The sequence below is a fragment of the Desmodus rotundus genome, chromosome 4, assembly GCF_022682495.2.
Source record: "Desmodus rotundus isolate HL8 chromosome 4, HLdesRot8A.1, whole genome shotgun sequence".
Lineage (NCBI taxonomy): Eukaryota > Metazoa > Chordata > Mammalia > Chiroptera > Phyllostomidae > Desmodus > Desmodus rotundus.
Genome location: NC_071390.1, coordinates 145413482 through 145428349, shown reverse-complemented (window position 1 = coordinate 145428349; position 14868 = coordinate 145413482). Strand labels below are relative to the sequence as shown.

The window sequence follows — 14868 nt, the reverse complement described above, 5'->3', positions numbered from 1 at the left end:
GTGATTATTTTCATCATCCTTTTGGTTTCATAGACGAATGAACACGTCCTTTGTGCCAGGCATATTTCTAATCCATTTATATTATCTCTAGGACTCACTACTCTCTGAAATAGGTATTATCACCTCCATATTAAAGATGGGGAAACTGAGGCACTAAGTAGGAAAGTAAGTTGCAGGTCACCTAGTGGTGACAGAGCAAGGACATGAACTCAGTCTGACTGCAGAGTCGATACCACACTGCTTAGTGATGCTGCAAATGTGCTTCACGGGCCAGCTGGCTGATCCGACTACTGTGGAAGATGCTGTTTCTATAAGGGAAAGTTTTAAAATCTAAACATGAGCTTACAAATGAACAATTGGATGGAACCCCACTTATAACCAGTATTTTCTACATTTGAAGAAATTTTATTTCAGCTCATATAGGAATAGGTACTGCCCTAACAGTCCAAAACCTGTGTTTTCTTCTATATCAAGAAGGGTCTGCTGACTGGACAGACAGGACAGTGATGTGCCTGGCTGCAGAGAACAGTGTCAGCACGATCAGTTCACAAAATGATTCAAAATTGACTGAAAAGAAGTTAGTCTTTTAAATTGCAAGGTATTTATTTAAAAGGACCAAGTTTCAAGACCAGCTAAAAAATTTCTAAAAATCACTGCAGAGAGACTCAATGTCTTTTCCTGTTTCTCCAAAGTGTGTCTCTCCACAGCTGCCTCTTCTGTGGTTGACTATTATGTTAATGCCCATTAAGCAGCTACAGTGTTACAGTGTGTGCTGGGGGGAGATAAAGAACCCCAAAGAAGGCACAGTAAATAAAATTTTTAAATGAAATATAAGTACAAATGCAACTATACAATTTACACTAAGCAGTTCAACTTTCTGATATCAATTTTTATTTAAAACAGTTACTTTCCCCATCTACTAAAGGTTAGAATACGTAATTTTTTCTAATATACAGTAAGGTATATTGAAGTATAAGTTCCATATAATAAAATTCACCCAATTCAGTGTACAATTCTAAATTTTGACAAATATATTGGGTTGGCCAAAAGTCCATTCAGTTTTTCTCTGTAAAATAAATGACACATTTTTCATTCTCACTAATAACTTTATTGGTTTGGATATTTTGAGTATGTCGGCTATCTTCTACTATTGGCTTCTAGTGGGAAGAGGCCAGGGGTATTGCTAAACATCTTCCAATGCATAAGACAGCCCCACAGTAAAGAATTATTTGGCCAAAATGTCAATAACACCAAGAAACTCTGAAATCCACTTTTGACATCTTCGATCAGTCACGGCACCTTCTCCATACCCTGCACAAATAATATTTTCATTTTATTTGTGTTTTACCTTTCTTGAAATAATAAAGCATAATATGCCAAAAAATGTTGTGTGTTTTCTTCCATCTTAAATATTAAAATGGCTGTACAAAAATTCACCAACTTTGATAAGTCTTTTAAAGAAATTCATGCTGATATGACAGCTGTCACAATAAAATGTAACAAAATTGTTTCAAATGAAGTTAAGGACAACTAGGCACTGCTAGAACCATCTTACGGAAAAAAAACAAATGAAATTTTTGGCCAACCCATTATTAATCACGTAACCCCTACCAACCACAATCAAGATATAGAACAAATGCATCACGTAAAAATCTCCCTTCGTGTCTCTTTTTAGTCAAACCCCTCCCCTACCTCCTGGCAACCACTAACCCATTTTCTGACCCTATAGTTTTTGTCATAGAAATTGAATCAAGAAAATCCTATAGACTCAACCAAAAAACTACTCGACCCAATAAGTGAATTGACAAAACAGCGGGATACAAAGTCAATATTTAGAAATCAAAGGCATTTTTGTATACCAACAAAGAAATATCAGAAATGGAAATCAGGAAAAAAATCCCATTTGGTATAGCAACAAGAAAAATAAAGTATCTAGGAATAAACCTAACCAAGAATGTAAAAGACTCAGTACTCAGAAACTTGTGTACTCAGAAAGCTACACAACACTGAAGAAGAAATTAAGGAAGACATAAACAAATGGAAGCATGTACCATGCTCATGGACTGGAAGAATTAACACCATCAAAACGTCCATACTACCCAAAACAATTTACAGATTCAACACAATCCCTATTAAAATATTAGTGACATATTTCACAGATATAGAACAAACATTTCAGAAATTTATATGGAACCATAAATGACCCTGAATAGCCTCAGCAATTCTGAGAAAGAAGAACAAAGTAGGAGGGATCACAATACCTGATATCAAACTGTATCACAAGGCCATAGTAATCAAAACAGCCTGGTATTGACATAAGAACAGACACATAGACCAATGGAACAGAACAGAGAGCCCAGAAATAAACCCAAGTCTCAATGGTCAAGTAATATTTGAGAAAGGGGGAAGAAGCATAAAATGGAGTAAAAATAGCCTCTTCTACAAATGGTGTTGGGAGATCTGGACAGCTACATGCAAAAAAAAATGAAACTCGATCACCAACTTATACTATACACAAAAATAAATTCAAGGCAGATAAAAAACTTAAATATAAGTCATAACACTATAAAAGTTCCAGAGGAAAACATTGGCAGGAAAATCTGAGACATTCCACGCAGCAACATCCTCACAGACACATCCCCAAAGCAAGGGACATAAAGGAAAGAATAAACAAATGGGATCTCATCAAATTAAACAGCTTCTGCATGGCTAAAGAAAACAGCATTAAAATGAAAGAGAACCAACTATATAGGAAAACATATTTGCCAATGATACCTGAGACAAGGGTTTGATCTCCAAAATATACAAAGTACTCACATGACTCCACTCCAGAAAGACAAACAAACCAATTAAAAAATGGGCAAAAGATTTGAACAGACACTTCTCCAAGGAGGACATACAGAGGGCTCAGAGACATATGAAAAGATGCTCAGGCCTGGCTGGTGTAGCTCAGGGGATTGAGCGTGGGCTGCAAAATAAAGGGTCGCCAGTTTGATTCCCAATCAGGGCACATGCCTGGGTTGCAGGCTGGGTCCCCGGTGGGGGCCATGTGAGGCAACCACACATTAATATTTCTCTCGTTCCCCTTTTTCTAAAAATAAATAAACAAAATCTTAAAAAAAAAGATGCTCAGCATCACTAGCCATCAGAGAGATGCAAATTAAAACCACAGTGAGATACCAATTTACACTGGTGAGAATGGCCATCATAAACAAATCAACAAACAAGTGTTGGAGAGGATGTAGAGAAAAGGGAACCCTTTTGACCCAGCAATTCTACTGCTGGGGTTATATCCTAAGAACCTTGAAACACCAATCTAAAAGAACCTGTGTACCCCAATGTTCATAGCAGCACAATTTACAATAGCCAAGTGCTGAAAGCAACCTAGGTGCCCATCAGTAAATGAGTGGATAAAAAAACTATGATACATTTACACAATGGAATACTACACAGCAGAGAGAAAGGAGGAGCTCCTACCCTTTGTGACAGCATGGATGGACCTGGAGAACATTATGCTAACTGAAATAAGCCAGGCAGTGAAAGACAAATACCATATGATCTCACCTGTAAGTGGAACCTAATCAGCAAAACAAACAAGCAAGCAAAATGTAACCAGAGACATTGAAATTAAGAACAATCTGACAGTAACCAGAGGGGAGGTGGGAGGGGATAATCAGGGGAAAGATTTTCAGGAACAACTGTAAAGGACACATGGACAAAACCAAGAGGGAAGGTGGAAGCAGGGGAGGGAAGTGGGTTTGGCTGGTGTGGGGGGGAGTGGTGGAGGGTAAATGCAGACAGCTGTAGTTAAACAACAATAAAATAATTTTTAAAAAGAAATTGAATCATACATATGCAGTCCATTAAATCTGCCTTGAGTTAGCATAATGAATCTGAGATTCATTTACATTGTTACACATTCCTTTTTTTCATTTTTTATTGTTGTTCAAATACAGTTGTCTCCATTTTCTCCCCACCACTCTCCCCCACCCTTTTAAATGCTGCTTTAATAATGTTGTTCATGCCTGTTGTGATGTTGAGTATTCCATTAAACAGATACACCACTGTTTGTTTATTCACTCACTAATTGAAAGACATTTGAGTTCTTTCTAGTTTTGGGTAATTATAACTACTAAACATTCACATATAGGTTCTTATGAGAATATAATTTTCATTTCTCTTGGCTAAATATATAAAATAAGGAATAGCTGGCTCTGATGGGTCATATGTTTGACCTTCTAAGCAACTGCCAAATTATTTCCCAAAGTAGCTATACTATTCTGCATTCCCATAAGCAGTATATGAAATTTTTTCTATATTTTCTTGAGGAGGTTTTAAAGTTTCAGGTTTTACATATTGGAAGGTCTATGATCCATTTTGAGTTAATTTTTGTACATGGTGTGAGGTTTGGATTGTATGTGTATGTCCAGTTATTACAGTGCACTTTTCTATTAGTCAAATGTTTCCAAGAAACAGATAATGTAACTCTGAGTTGAGTTTAAAATATAGATTCTAACACCAAGAAGAGGGTAATCTTAAGTATATATTATTTTATTTATACAGGAGTGAAAGAAGGCAATCTGAAAATGCTACATACTGTATGATTCCAACTATTTGACATTCTGGAATGTTCTTTAAAAGAATAAAATTGGAGTATAATTTTCTTAAACCAGAGCTATACTAATTAAATAACAGAGCAGCACTGAAAATGAACTCTACTCAAGCTGTAGTCAAACATTAAAAAAAAGAAACCTTAAATCAAAAGGGATGATATTCTATAAATAGATCATTATAGTTAACTTCCAAAGTCAGCCTTTATAATTTTTCTAAACGTGTTCTGTCTTAACTACGTTAGAAGAGGATACGAGATTTTTTTATTGAAATTTCTAAAAAAGGACTAATTTCTGCAGTTGGCATCTCTGTCTTCTGCTGTTTTTCAATTGTTTTTGCTTATTCTAAGAATCCTCAAAAGCCATTTGCTTAGTCTACAGTATTCTATGAAAGGCCACAAAAGCAGAAACTCTTATTTACTAATACTCATTCTAGTTTTTACTTTGCTTATTTTACAAAAGTCTTCTCAACATTCATGTCTGAGTGTTTTTGCAGAAACATCTTCAGCAAATGCCGACTAGTGAAAATTTTGTATCGTATGGAAGTGTGTGTGTGATGTTATAAGACTGCTGTGCTGTTCCTAAGTAAGGGCATCCTTTCACACTGCCTAAGCAATGTGTGAAAGTTCAATTGGCTCTGCAACTTCCCAAATATTGGTACTAATAGTCTTTTTAATTTTAGCCATTTTAGTTGGTGTGTACTGGTCATCTCATTGTGGTTTTAATTTGAACTTCTCTGAAGACTAAAGACATTGAACATAAATTTTTTTGTGAAAGTCCACATTTTTTGCTCACTTTTAAAAAAATTGGGTAAATGCACTTTATTAGGTGAAATTTCCATCTATTTCTAGTGTTCTGAGAGTATCTATAACAAATGGGTGCTGAATTTTGGCATATTTTTCATGATTTTCTTCTCTTTTTCTTCATACAGTGAATTATATGATCCAGTGAATTTCAATATGTAGCACACTTGTTTTAATAAACTAGCATTCTTGGGATTCATCCCATTCAGTTATGACATATTAACATTTTCTATATATTACTGGGTGTGATTTGTTAAGGATTTTTGCATCTATAGTCATGCAGAATGTTAGAATATAGTATTCTTCTCTTGCGATATCTTTATATTCTTTTGTCAGTATGATGCTGGTCTCATAAATGAGTTGAAAAGACTTATTATTTCTTTTTTAAAGATTTCATAGGATTTTTTTCCTCAGAATGGTGATGTAAAGAGTTCTGTAGACCCATTCTCCAGTGAAACAACCATAAGTGGTAAAAATTATAAAAATAAACAGAAGATTTAAAATCATTTGACATTTTATAAGGGCATATAGCAAGTGAAGAAACATTCAAGAATATAACTAAATCTTAGTAAGAACAGCAAGAGTTTGAGACAATAGAGCAACTCTCCTCACCTTTGACCAGCACAGTGACAAAAGCTCTACTCTGGGGAAGTGTTTCCAAGGAGATGGGGTGCCCTCTTGTCCCAGCTCCCATCCAAGGCCTACAGAACCTTCCTGAGACAGACGGACCACCAGCATTTCTCACCCTTCTCCCCAACTCCGTGTCACAGAACTCAAACTCACATGTGTGTGAGAAGCTCCTTCTACCCAGCCCTCACCCATAAGATTGAGTTCTAACACAAGAGTGGCAAGCCAAGAATAGTAAGGGTCACCCCTGACCTCACACCATGCCAAAGACACAAATGAAGAAGACCAGAATCTACCTCTCTGGTCCACAACCCTGATTATAAAACAGGGTGTTGCTCTAAGAGTGACAGCAGGCCTCTGTTCCTGCTGCCAGCTCCAGAATAGAGGCTCACATATTTCACCCAGGGAGACAGGCAGATCATAAAAACAGATCTCCAAAACTCTCCTCAAGGGACTTGACTTTATTTCAGAGAGCATATGAGACAGTTCAAGCGTAACGCTACTCTTGAAAATAGTGGAGACCTAGGTAATTACAAGGAGGTTGGTAGCTTCATGAGAGCAAGAAGCTAACTATAGACAAGTTAGCTTGGAAGAGAGATTCAGAAAAGAAACAGCTAAGAATATGTTGCCTGGGGTCAGTATCAGCTTTGAAGACCTCAAAGACCAGCCTTAAAAAAAAAATACCCATTCAGAGAGGCCTGAATTTAATTGGATCAGACTGTGAATCGATGTATAACCCAGGTCCTGACTGGTGTGGCTCAGTTGTTTGGGTGTCATCCTGCAAAGCAAAACTTTGCCAGTTTGATTCTAGGTAAGAGCACATCCTTGGTTGCAGGTTCAGTCATGGTCAGGGAGCAGAGGAGAAGCAACTGATCCATGTTTCTCTCTCAAGTTGATGTTTCTCTCCCTCTCTTTTTCCCTCCCTTCCCCTCTCTCTAAAAATAAATAAAATCTTTTTAAAAAAATTACACTCCAAGACATACATTGTGGAAAACAATAAGGAATTTCTTGACAATTAGTGGACCCCATAGCTGGGTGTTATATCAACGGAGGCATATAGCTTAACAGAAAGATCAGAGAAAGATACAAAGAAAGCCCTGTTAAAACCATTGTCATCCCAGGGTGACTGTGAACATGCCCTACACTGTGACCTCCGAGGAGCAACATCAGAAGTTTCATTTTGCGGGGGACAGATTTCACTAAAACAGTCCAGCCAAGTCACTAAACAAATAAACAAGCAAAAATAACATAAGGCTCCTCCTCCCCAGAGAATTAATATCCAGAGTTTCTACAGTATATTAAATACATGACATAAAAGTGTCTGGTTTTCCATGAACAAAATGATGAGATATGCAAAGAAACATGAAAATGTCATGCATTCAAATGAAAAAAAAGTAGGCAACAGAAACTGCCTGTGGGAGGGCCCAGATATTGAACTTAGCAAGACTTCAAAGCAGGCAATAGAAATATGTTCAAAGAACTGAAGAAAAACATGCTTTAAGAAGTGAAGAAAGGTATGATGGGAATGTTTCATCAAACAGAGAAAATCAATAAAAAGATACAACTCATAAAAAACCAAAACTAAGGCCCTGGATGGGCACCTCAGTTGGTTAGAGTATCATCCCCATATGCCCTGTTGCGGGTCCAGGTCAGGGCACGTACAAGGAGGAACCAATGAATGTGTGAGTAGGTGGAACAACAAATTGATGCTTCTGCTTTTCTCTCTCTTTCACTCCCTCTCTCTCTAAAATCAATCACTAAAAACTTTTAGAAGAAAAATTCTGGAGTTTAAAAAGTAGAATAATGTAAATGAAAAATTCACTAGAGGAACTCAACAGCAGGTTTGAACTGGCAGAAGAGGAAATCCACACATTTTAAGAGAGAGCAATAGAGATTATGAAGTATGAAAAGAGAAAAGAAAGAATATCTTCATTATATGAATAGTCTCAGAGAAATGTATGCATAACAACATACATGTAATGGGAGTACTGGAATAGAGGAGAAAGAATACAGAGCAGAAAAAAATCTTGGAAGAAATAGCTGAAACTTCCCAAATTTAATGAAAAATATTAATCTATACAACAATCAGCTCAATTAACTCAAGTAGCATAAAACAAGGAGATTCACAACTAGTCACATAAAATAAAAATGTTGAAAGCCTAAGATAAAAAGGAAATATTGAAAGTAGCAATTCAAAAATGAATTGTCATGTACTAGGGAACCTTAATAAGATTAATTACTGACATATAGAAGCAGTAGAAGCCAATAGGAAGAAGGATGACATATTTAAGTTGCTAAAGAAAAAAAACTTTCCACAAGAATCCCATATTCCAGCCAAACTATATTCAAAAATGAAAAAGAAATACATTTGTAGGTAAACAAAACTCAGAGAATTCCTTGTTACCAGACCCACCTTATAAGAAATACTAAAGGAAGTTATTCGGGCTGAAAGCAAGTGACCATGAACAGTGCTTTCAATGCAAATGAGAAAATAAAGAGCAACAGTAAAAGTAATTATCTGATTGAAAAAGGCAGTATAAATACATATTTTTATTAACTGACTTAAAAAGCCATTGTATAAAACAAAATGTACATAATTGCATTGTTGGGCCAATAGCATATAGAAATGCAAAATATTCAACAATAAAAGCATGAAAAAAGTGAACTGGAGCAAAGCTGCAGTTAAGTAATGACACCAGATGGTAACTCAAATTTACAGAAACAGGTTAAAAAACTAGAAATTTTAAATAAGAAAGTAAACATAACAAAGTTGATAATTTATATTTGCTCTCTTCTCAGCTTCTTCAAAATACAACATTATATATGTAATTATAAATATATATTGTACCATTTATTCATACAATATACATAACAAAGCACAAAAAGGAGAAAGGTGAAATAGAATTATACAGGAATAATATTTCTATATGTCTCTGGAATTAAGTTATAAATACTTGATAGAATTCACCAATGAAGGCACTGTGCCTTCTATTTTCTTTGTGGAAAGACTTTTAATTAAAAATTCAGTTTTTTAAATTAATGTAAAGGTATTCATATTTTCTATTTCTTCTCTTGTCAGTTTTATGGTTTGTGTTTTTTAAGAAGGACACAAGACAATAAATTGTGAAATATATTAATATAAGGTTGCTCAGAATGTCTTATTACTAACATGAGAATATCTGTAGGTTCAACTGTGATTTCCTCTATTTGATCCATAATATTATTAATTTGTATTTTCTAGACCTGTCTAGAGATTTATCAAGTTTATTATTAAATTTTTCGAAGATCCAACTTTGGTTTTCATTCTATCTATTGTTTTTATTTATTTTCTATTTGATTGATTTTTACTTTCATACTTCTTTTTTCAACTTACATGGGATTCAATATGCTTTGATTTTATTGGCATCTTAAGGCAAAAAAATTAGTGATGTGGTTTGACGTTTTTATATCTTACAGTGTTATCACCCCTCTAATTCTAGTAATCACCTGTCTCCATACAAACTTATTACAATATTATTGACTATATTGTCCTCCACCTTTTTCACCCATCCCTCTACCCCTTCCACTGTGGCAACAATTCCTTTGGTCTCTGTTTCTAAGTCTGTTTTTGTTTTTTTTTTCTTCGTTCATTTGTTTTGTTCCTTTTAGATTCCACATATAGGTAAAAAACCACGTGCTATTTGTCTGTCTCTGTCTGACATTTCACTTCACATAATACCGTCTAGGTCCATAGATGTTGTTGCAATTGTCGAGATTTCATTCCTTTTAGTTGCTGTGTAATATTCCACTGTATACATATACCACATCATCTTTATCCATTCATCTATCCGTAGACACATAGGTTGCTTCCATTTCTTAGCTATAGTAAATAATGCTGCAATGAACATAGGGGTGCATACACTTTTTTAAGTTACTGGGTTTTTTTCCTTTGAATAGATACTTAGAAGTGGAATGGCTGGGTTATATGGTAGATCTATTCTTAGGATTTTTCTTTTTTTTTTTTTGAGAAATCTCCATACTGTTTTCCATAGTGGCTGCACCAATTCGCAGTCCCATCAACAGAGCACAGGGGCTCCCTCTTCTCCACACCCTCACCCAGTACATGTTACTTAGTTTTAAATTGTCTTTCTCTACCAGCACTGTAAGCTCCATGACGACAGAGTTTGCCTTGTTCTCTATTGAATGCCCCCGAATCTACCGAAATGCTTGAGCCAAAGTAACAGATGATACTCATGGAACAAATAAACAAATGACTGGGTGGATAAACTTAAGTTCTGGACACTTACACACACGTGCACACACATACAAAATGACACAGGACGTCTTTTCACATGATACATAAGGGACATCTTCAAAGTGTGATATGTTTGACTTAATTTTAATAAAATATATTAATGTACCAAATTCTGTATTTCAATCTGATGCTGATAAGATAAATGAGAACTGTTACCATCATCTAATAGATGTTTCCCAATGTGGAGTTTCATAGTAGGTAAAATTTTCCTATTAATTTCCTAATGTGTAAGCTAGAAGCAGTATTTTTAAAGCATTATTGACATGCAATATAATTGGCTCATTTAAGTATGCAGTTTGATGTATTTTGGTAATTGTATACAATCACGTAACAAGTAAATCAAGATACAAAACAGTTCCATTAAACCAAACTGTTTCAAGCTTCTTGGGAAAACACCAATAAACATTGGTAATGTTAGGAATATGAATTCTATGATAAAATCTAAGATAAATAAATCTAATCTATGATTAAAAAAGAACTTAGAAATATTTAATGTGCATGATTTACCAAAGGGCAAAACGTCTCAGGCAATCTCATATTTTTCCCCTGAAGTAATACTATGAACTTCCACTCCTGTTCAGACAGCAGAGGCTTTTGCAAGCACTGAATTACTCTGAGAGAAGAAAAACAAGGAATCCTTATATATTTAATTTATATATTTCCAGGGTTACATTTGGACTGTTCTTCCACACTGCCCTTTAAACAAAACATGAAATGAAATGACTGTCGGTAATTGGCTGTCTGTTCTGTTCAGAGAGCTGGAGATTGTGGTTCCAGCCCAAGAACATGAAAGGAAATCATCCTGCCATTTGAACTTCTCCACTGCGACTCTGCACGGCCAAAGGGGGGAAGGAGCAATGCTGCGCTATCAGAGCCACTCAGAAGCCAGCTTCCCCCTCCAGCCCTGCACCCCCTGACCCCTCCCACACATGCAAGCCTGCACGACTCCTCTGTGTACATGCTGTCTCCAGGGCAGTGATCTCAAGGGTTAATAGCTGAACAAATAGAAACCATTCATTCATTTTCTTTCTATCATCCTATGTTTCCTTTCCTTATGATAGATTACTAGGTGTAAGTACAACAGCAGAATAACTAATAATGCATGACATATGAAAGCAGTATTTGTCTGTGAAAACCACTCCAATTACCTGAGATATGTACTGGAGAGGCTTCCAAATACCACTTGTAATTTGTAGTTGTTGATCCCTTGAAAGGGATAAAATTTCAAAGTGAAAAACTGCCATAATTGGAAAGCAATGTCACTATTAAGAAAGAACAAATCAGGACCAATTCAGACAAATTACAGAATGCAGTCTGCAGCACCACTGTGAAAGGAGCAATTACACCTCAGACTGGCTTATGGGGGAAAGAGTCTTTTAACAGAAGGATGTCCTAACTCTGTACTTTGGCTCCATTATGGCTGGGGGCACACTAGGCAAATAGCCCCTGAAAAAGAAGACTGGATTGCTTACAGATCTAAAGTGTAGATGCTCATCCAACCAAGAAGGGGAAAATTACAGTTACATTTCACTTTTCCCTCTATGCTCATCATGACATTTAACTCCATTTGACTGGTTTAGTCTCCTGGTTCAGTGATAAGCATATGCAGAAACCTAACCAACTCCCATCTTCCTATGTCCCCCTTGGTCCTTGCCACTGGCCCTCAAGTGTACACATTAGGAGTTAAAGGAAGCACAAACCCAAAAGAGGCACAGTAGTCCCCCCTCCTTATTGGCAGTTTCATATTCCAGAGTTTTAGTTAGTCACGGTCAACCATGGTCTGAAAGTATTAAAGGGAAAATTCCAGAAATAAACAATTCCCAAGTTTTAAATTGCATGCCATTTCGAGTAGTGTGGTGGGTTCTATTGCTGTCCTGACCCAGCTGGCCGAGACATGAATCACCCTTCTGTCCAGCACATCCATGCTGTATGCACAGTACAATAAGATATTCTGAGAGAGGGAGAGAGGAGAGACCACATTCACATAATTTTTATTATAGTATATTATTATACTTGCTCTATTTTATTATTAATCATTTTGTTAATCTCTTACTGTGCCTAATTTATAAATTAAACTTTATCATAGGTAAGTACGTGTAGGAGAAAACATAGTAATTTAAGGTTTAGTACGACGCATGATTTCAGGCATCCACTAGAGGTCTTAGAACATATTCCCATGGATAAGGGGGGCTACTGTATCTACATTTCACTAAGCATGTCAGCCACAAGATGTGGCAGCAACAGGCAAAATAAATATAAGTATGGTACTTTAATATGAGACATAGATTAACAAAAGTAGTTCTCCCTTTATGCCTTCATCATGAGAAAAACCTAAAATGTTAACTGACAGTAAAAATCTCCATAGACTTTCTGTAAAAATACCAAATCAGATCCCACAGCAGAAAATGTTCTATTTCTTCTCTTAGTAGGTTGTTTCATTACAACTGTGTAATTGGAATTTCAGAAGGCTATCAGCTAGTGCTCTTTTACTAAGTCAGGGCATCATTTACAGTCTGAAAATAAATACACAGAAAATTTAGGAGGAAAGAATTCCCCCAAAGAGGCTTGTATATTACTTGTCTTCAAAACTTATAACAAGATGAAGCAAAAAATACAAGAAAGAAAAAATTGTATCAAAGTGAAAGAAATCATTTAAAAAATCATAATTGAATAATAGAGAAAACAGACTGCCCGGAATAAGACCTACATGTACATAATTCTTCTTAGGATTTTAATTCCAGATTGAAATATAAATAAAAAGACTGTTCATGTAAAAAGTCACTGGGCCGGATTTGGTGAAGCTGCTATAGCGCTTACCCACGTGCTAGACTGAATAATGAGGGGCGTCGCTGATGGCTCAGCCCCTCCAGGACCCATCTTTACGCAGACTCACATGGCCAACCAAGCATTGTTAGCATGACTCTGTGGGCAACGCTACAGCCTCTCTGTAGCCACTCTTTTGGTATCCTCATGCAAAAGAATTCATTTGGGCTTTACTAAAATAATAGATGTAATTAACAGTTATTTTGTAGAATAAAGTATTGAGGACACAAGCAAATTTTCTGAAAGTCCTTCGAAAGCAGCACCTGCACCCATTCATGTTTATAAATCAGGTGATTGTACATCTAGCCACTTATGTGTATATATAGTCTGATTTACATATGCAAATCAATTATCTTATATACAGTTGGCCAACTTCTTGCTTTCTTTACTCATTTTTCCCCTACCTCGGAAGTTCAGATAGATTAGATTTCTGAAATCCCATTGTAATAAACTACCATTTATTCTTTTTTTCTCAAGCCATTTAGGGATATTTCCAATACCTCCACCTGATAATAAGATATATGGACAAAGCTCAGAGAAGCTGTTAAGTTCCTATTGATTCATTACATCAGGAAGCTGCTTCATTTGTATAGGATGTTCAAAATCATTTTAATCAATCTTTTCTGCCCTCTGAAAAAATGTTTGACTATGATCAGGAGTCTCCAACTCTTATCTAATTCCACGTGATGATAATGAATGACAGTATAATTGGAAGAGGGGTTTAACTGTCATAGAAGACAATGATTGATCTCATTCAGTGGTGTTAAAGGTAAAGATTTATACCTTGTGTCCTTGCCCACGTAGGCTTACATTAGGCAGAATGCCTAAATCTCTTTTCTAATGCTAATCTGCCAATGATTCTGCATGGAAAAAAGTAAAGATGCAATTATTGGAAATGTTTTGAAGGATATAAAGGTATGAAATTTTATTCAAGACTACACTAAGGATTTGCACAGCATTACATCTCAAATACATAAACAACATGAAGTAAACCCTTAAAAATTCTCCATTAATTTAAGTCAAAAAGGTTTAAATTTATAATTTATATTTTATTACTTAGGTAATTAAGTTTATATGAGTGAAAGTTTTGCTTTGTTTTAATGTGTGAGTTAAGTAAAAAATACAAAGCTATTTAGAACTTAATTGAGAAATAAAAATTAAATCTGAGATCATAATAAGTTGCCTATTTCTAAAGAACACACTAGTTATTTAAAAATTTTTAAACTTCTATAAGATAATATAATATACAGTTTCATATTTTAGAAAGGTTCTTGAAAGCACTATCTTATAATTTTGAAAGGCTCTATGGCTCAGTTAAAGGTGGCAGATTAAATATATAAATTTATTTCCTCTCACTCATTATTCTCCATTAAAATGCTAGTAAAGGAATAAAAAAGTATAAGTCACAAGAAAGAAGAGAACAGAAAAAGGGAGAGTGGTGACTAAGAGATTCAGTAAAGTTTTTCAATGTGGAAATCAGGAGACCTATGGTGACTGATTTAGCAGTGCCAAGGAAGCCACAAACTAAAATGCTAGGGGAACAAACTAACCCAGACAGGATAAGGCACAGTGAAAGTGGACGTGGGGTGGGGACAGAAGGGCAGAAAACAGAAGTCCTTTGGAAGTCTCTAGTCAAAAGACTTGACACCCTCCCAACCCGTATACAAACTATCCACAACCAGAAGCCCGTCTGAGCACTCCTTACATGCCT

General features: G+C 35.7%; 1 protein-coding gene across 1 annotated transcript in view; it reads right to left on the bottom strand.

Moving 5' to 3' along the window:
• Positions 1 to 14868, bottom strand: part of MYO3A (myosin IIIA) — a 211290-nt gene that overhangs the window by 173597 nt on the left and 22825 nt on the right. The window lies entirely within an intron of this gene.